The 6,000-nt window shown below is 42.8% G+C and overlaps 1 pseudogene; it reads left to right on the plus strand.

Annotated features, from left to right (window-relative positions):
* The first annotated feature begins 2,929 nt into the window (after window positions 1-2,929).
* LOC123488960 overlaps window positions 2,930-6,000 on the plus strand; it is a 20,339-nt pseudogene continuing 17,268 nt past the window's right edge.

Here is a 6,000-nt window from a genome sequence, read left to right on the forward strand (position 1 = left end):
AGCGGTTTAGCTGTATCTACAGCTGTATAGCTGTATGTATAGCTGTATATATACTGTATGTATAGCTGTATATATAGCTGTATGTATAGCTGTATATATACTGTATGTTAGCTGTATGTATACTGTATGTATAGCTGTATATATAGCTGTATGTATAGCTGTATGTATAGCTGTATGTATAGCGGTTTAGCTGTATCTACAGCTGTATAGCTGTATGTATAGCTGTATATATACTGTATGTATAGCTGTATATATAGCTGTATGTATAGCTGTATGTATAGCTGTATGTATAGCGGTTTAGCTGTATCTACAGCTGTATAGCTGTATGTATAGCTGTATGTATAGCTGTATATATAGCTGTATGTATAGCGGTTTAGCTGTATCTACAGCTGTATAGCTGTATGTATAGCTGTATAGCTGTATGTATAGCTGTATATATACTGTATGTATAGCTGTATATATAGCTGTATGTATAGCTGTATATATACTGTATGTTAGCTGTATGTATACTGTATGTATAGCTGTATATATAGCTGTATGTATAGCTGTATGTATAGCGGTTTAGCTGTATCTACAGCTGTATAGCTGTATGTATAGCTGTATATATACTGTATGTATAGCTGTATATATAGCTGTATGTATAGCTGTATGTATACTGTATGTTAGCTGTATGTATACTGTATGTATAGCTGTATATATAGCTGTATGTATAGCTGTATGTATAGCTGTATTTATACTGTATGTATACTTTATGTATAGCTGTATGTATACTGTATGTATAGCTGTATGTATATAGCTGTATGTATATCTGTATGTATAGCTGTATGTATAGCTGTATGTATAGCTGTATGTATAGATGTATGTATAGATGTATGTATAGCTGTATAGTTGTATGTACAGTGCATTCAGAAAGTATTCAGACCCCTTCCCTTTTTCCACATTTTGTTACGTTACACTTTACAGCATTATTCTAAAATGGATTAAATAGTTTTTTTCCCTCATCAATCTACACACAATACCCCATAATGACAAAGCAAAAACAGGTTTTTAACAAATGTATTACAAATAAAAAACAGAAATACCTTATTTACATAAGTATTCAGACCCTTCGCTATGAGACTCAAAATTGAGCACAGGTGCATCCTGTTTCCATTGATCATCCTTGAGATGTTTCTACAACTTGATTGGAGTCCACCTGTGGTAAATTCAATTGATTGGCCATGATTTGGAAAGGCACACACCTGTCTATATAAGGTCTCACAGTTATGACAGTGCATGTCAGAGCAAAAACCAAGCCATGAGGTCAAAGGAATTGTCCATAGAGCTCCGAGACAGGATTGTGTCGAGGCACAGATCTGGGGAAGGGTACAAAAACATTTCTGCAGCATTGAAGGTCCCCAAGAACACAGTGGCCTCCATCATTCTTAAATGGAAGAAGTTTGGAACCACCAAGACTCTTCCTAGAGCTGGCTGCCTGGCCAAACTGAGCAATCGGGGGAGAAGGGCCCTGGTCAGGGAGGTGACCAAGAACCCGATGGTCACTCTGACAGAGCTCCAGAGTTCCTCTGTGGAGATGGGAGAACCTTCCAGAAAGACAACTATCTCTACAGCACTCCACCAATCAGGCCTTTATGGTAGAGTGGCCAGACGGAAGCCACTCCTCAGCAAAAGGCACATGACAGCCCACTTGGAGTTTGCCAAAAGGCACCTAAAGGACTCTCAGACCATGAGAAACAAAATTCTCTGCTGATGAAACCAAGATTGAACTCTTTGGCCTGAATGTCAAGTGCCACGTCTGGAGGAAACCTGGCACCATCCCTACGGTGAAGCATGGTGGTGGCAGCATCATGCTGTGGGGATGTTTTTCAGCGGCAGGGACTGGGAGACTAGTCAGCATCGAGGGAAAGATGAATGGAGCAAAGTACAGAGAGATCCTTGATGAAAACCTGCTCCAGGACCTCAGACTGGGGCGAAGGTTCACCTTCCAACAGGACAACGACCCTAAGCACACAGCCAAGACATCGCAGGCGTGGCTTCGGGACAAGTCTTTGAATGTCCTTGAGTGGCCCAGCCAGAGCCCGGACTTGAACCCGATCGAACATCTCTGGAGAGAACTGAAAATAGCTGTGCAGCGATGCTCCCCATCCAGCCTGATAGAGCTTGAGAGAATCGGCAGAGAAGAATGGGAGAAACTCCCCAAATACAGGTGTGCCAAGCTTATAGTGTCATATCCAAGAAGACTCGAGGCTGTAATCGCTGCCAAAGGTGCTTCAACAAAGTACTGAGTAAAGGGTCTGAATACTCATGTAAATGTCATATTTCAATTTTTTATTTTTTATAAAAATTTCTAAAAACCTGTTTTTGCTTTGTCATTATGGGGTATTGTGTGTAGATTGATGAGGGGAAAAAACTATTTAATCCATTTTAGAATAAGTACCAAAAAGTGGAAAAAGTAAAGTGGTCTGAAAACTTTCCGAATATACTGTATAGCTGTATGTATAACTGAATGTATACTGTATATATAGCTGTATGTATACTGTATGTATAGCTGTATGTATAGCTGTATGTATAACTGAATGTATACTGTATATATAGCTGTATGTATACTGTATGTATAGCTGTATGTATAGCTGTATGTATAGCTGTATGTATACTGTATGTATAGCTGTATGTATAGCTGTATGTATAGCTGTATGTATACCTGGAAGTATACAGCTCTACATATAGCTCTACATAGATATATACATATAGATATACATACAGCTATTTAAATCCTTCTCTCTGCGAGTATGCCTACCACGGATAGCTTCTACGGCACTTTTTTTTAACGTAGCCAACCAGTGAGCACTGCAGTTGCGATAGCTAGCTACGTAGCTGCCGTAGTTTCAATGGTAACTACGCCAGCTTCACTCTTGCTGCAGAAACAAGACATCAACTGCAGATTATGCAGAAGCACCCTCTCGGACTCGGCTAAAATATAATATAATATATTTATAATTTAGTGCTTTGATGTCCACATTCGGTTTTACAGTCTAAGCCTCCTCTTTAACCAGTAAGTACGTTCTCTGGTCAGCTAACGTTACTAGTTAGCTAGATGAAACTGTTATGAACCAGCTAGCTATAGGTAGCATGATAGCTACGCTAGTTCTTCCGGGGCTCGCGCTACGCTAACTAGCTACCTAGTTTTCCAGGTAGATAGCATGCTCCATAACATGCTAGTTCATATATACCTCAGTGATGCCAGTGCGCTTCGTCTTTACAACTGGCCGTCAGTTTGCTGACGGTACATTATTGGACGTTTATGGACTGGTTTTGAAGCTAAATCGCTAGCTTAACAGTGCAGCTAGCTAGATAGCTAGTGAGTAACAAGTGGTTTAGCTTCGACTTTTGGTTAGCCCAGGCAGGGATGTGGGACATCGTCACAGTATGAGTCACTTTGACATTAGCTCCTTTTTTTCGTAGGGAATCCGAAAACAATTTGTTCACCTGAGCCACAAAACAAGAAGTGAGAGATGCCTCACGGCTCGGATGACGCCCGCAAGCAGTTCATCCTCACCACGACAGGGAACTACTTCGGCCTAAAGCCGCCATCATCCCTTGATGGGTCTGAGGAACTCAACAATTTCTTAGATGATGGGAACGAATTCGTGCTTGCTGTCACCAAACACGAGAATGACCTGTGCCTGTCAAACAAGGTATACTAGACGATACAGGATATGATATCCAATTAGCAATAATGTAAAACACACACATTGATAAACATACACTTCTTTCTCTGTTCACATCTACCAAGATGAGAACAGACGTTTTCTTGCTAACCAGGAACTTAGCTACTGACTTTATAATTTTGTGCCTACATCATCGAAATTGACCTAACCCCAAACCAATATCCTATTTTTTTTCTGATTTTTCATTATGGCTGTGTACAGATTGAGGCTGGGGACAGCAGAGAGAAGGTTTTAGTGTTCTTCAAGCTGCTTCCCACAGTGATAACAGAGGAGAACCTGCACCAGAATGTCCTGGTGTCCTCCATGCTAGAGTCTCCTATCAGTACCCTCTACCAGGCCATGCGACAGGTGTTCGCCCCTATGCTACTCAAGGTGAGATCTATTGCCTGTGTAATGAACATATATCACCTGTGTTATGCCTGTGTACTAAAGAGGTAACACCTTTATACCTTGCAGGTGTGTGTTACAGGTGTGTTTATAGATGTATTATGTATTCCCTTATTCTAGGATGAGCGGTGGAGCTCAGCATTTGACCCAAAGCTTGCGGGCCTGCTAAGTGAGCTGGAGCAGGGGCTGGGCTCTGTGATCCGCAGGGCCGGAACAGAAGACACTGGAAAGAGGAGCCACAGAGAAGACGACATCCTGGGTGGGTGCACACTGCTCACGTGGTTCAGAATATCCGGGACCCAGATCTCTATGAGCTTTAGCCAAATCCTCGGACTAGGATATACCTACTAGTACATCAAAATGTAACAGGGGAATTACATCAAATGATATGAAAGACCGAAGAGCAACAACGATCCCCGGTCTAATCATAGTTGACAGTTGAAAACCTCCTGTTGGTGTGTTCTTCTGTCTGTTCAGGTATCCTGACCCCAGTGGATGAGTTCCAGTACTGGGCTGATCTCTCTGAGTCTGGGGACAGGAGCACTGTGAGAGAGAGGGCCTCACACTTCTCTGAGCTCTTCAAGCCCATAGAGAAGGTATGGACTGTGTGTGTACTACCAATATATCATGTCCAGTGTGTCAAAGAGTGAAAAAACAGGACTAGACAATAATTTGTGCCAAATGTGATATCCCTCCTAAATAGCTTGGGCTAATGTCCTGATCCAATCACTAAGACCAGCAGGCTTCTCATACTGTATATGACTGTCATGACGTTGTATTGTGTAAGGTCCTTTTATTGTCCATTTGTGTTGTGGTCTTGTCCTTTTTAAAACGTGTATGATACTGCAACGAATTTCTCCCAAGGGGACAATCCATTTAGTAAAGTAAAGAATGTTCCGGCTCAGATTGGCGTCATCAGCCATCTGCTTACTCACCGTAGCCCAGACTCATCCCAATAAATCATGTCATGGTTATCATCGACCTATGATGGACGAACAAGGAAGGAAGGAAGGGGTGTGTTTTGGTGTGTGTGTGTGTGTGTTGACTGTCTCATCCCCCTGTGTGTATCAGGACTACAGTGGTCTGGATGGTGTCTGTCTGTCTGATGCTGTGGAGCTGGTGGAGGTGAGCAGAGACACACTGGATGACGTGTGGAGGCAGAATGACCATGATCCCTTTCCTGAGACGCGCATGCTCAGACTCATGGACGTCATTGGTACGCCCACACACACACACACACACACACACACACACACACACACACAACCTGGAACTGAAATTGAACTGGCAGAGAGCTAGCTACTGTATTTATTATGGTGGTGTTGTTGCATTATTTCAGATGGCCTGCCATGGCTTGTGTTTCTGACTGTGTGTTTATGTGTGTCAGGCGGTGCGCTGGGCAGGTACGTGCAGAAGAAGCTGAGTGGTGTGAAACTCTTCATGGACCCGTTCTATCTGTGAGGGAGAGCCTGAGAGTCGGCGTGGTCATCTGTGAGCAGTGGGTGTCAGCCTGTGAGCACCTGAGTGGACAGGTGTGGAAGAGATACGCCCCTTACCCCTGGAAGGGAGACAAGCACCGCCCCAGGCCCTGCACAGCCTGGCTCAGAGACTGGACGAGGTCAGATGCACCAGCTGTCAATCATTCTCTGTGTCATTAACATCATTGTCATAATTGCATATCAGGAAGTATAGGATATCTCTGCACTCGCTCTTTAGGAACCCTTTTGACTAAGTCACTACACCCCACTTCCTTTTTTTCTTATGTGACAATGTTCCTGAGGTTACTGATGAAGCTTTACCATATGACTTAATGACGTGTGTGTACTGTATATGTGACATGTATGAGAGTCTGTGACTCATCTTTGACCACTTCTCTTTCTGAGGA

The sequence above is a fragment of the Coregonus clupeaformis genome, unplaced genomic scaffold (assembly GCF_020615455.1).
Source record: "Coregonus clupeaformis isolate EN_2021a unplaced genomic scaffold, ASM2061545v1 scaf2624, whole genome shotgun sequence".
NCBI lineage: Eukaryota > Metazoa > Chordata > Actinopteri > Salmoniformes > Salmonidae > Coregonus > Coregonus clupeaformis.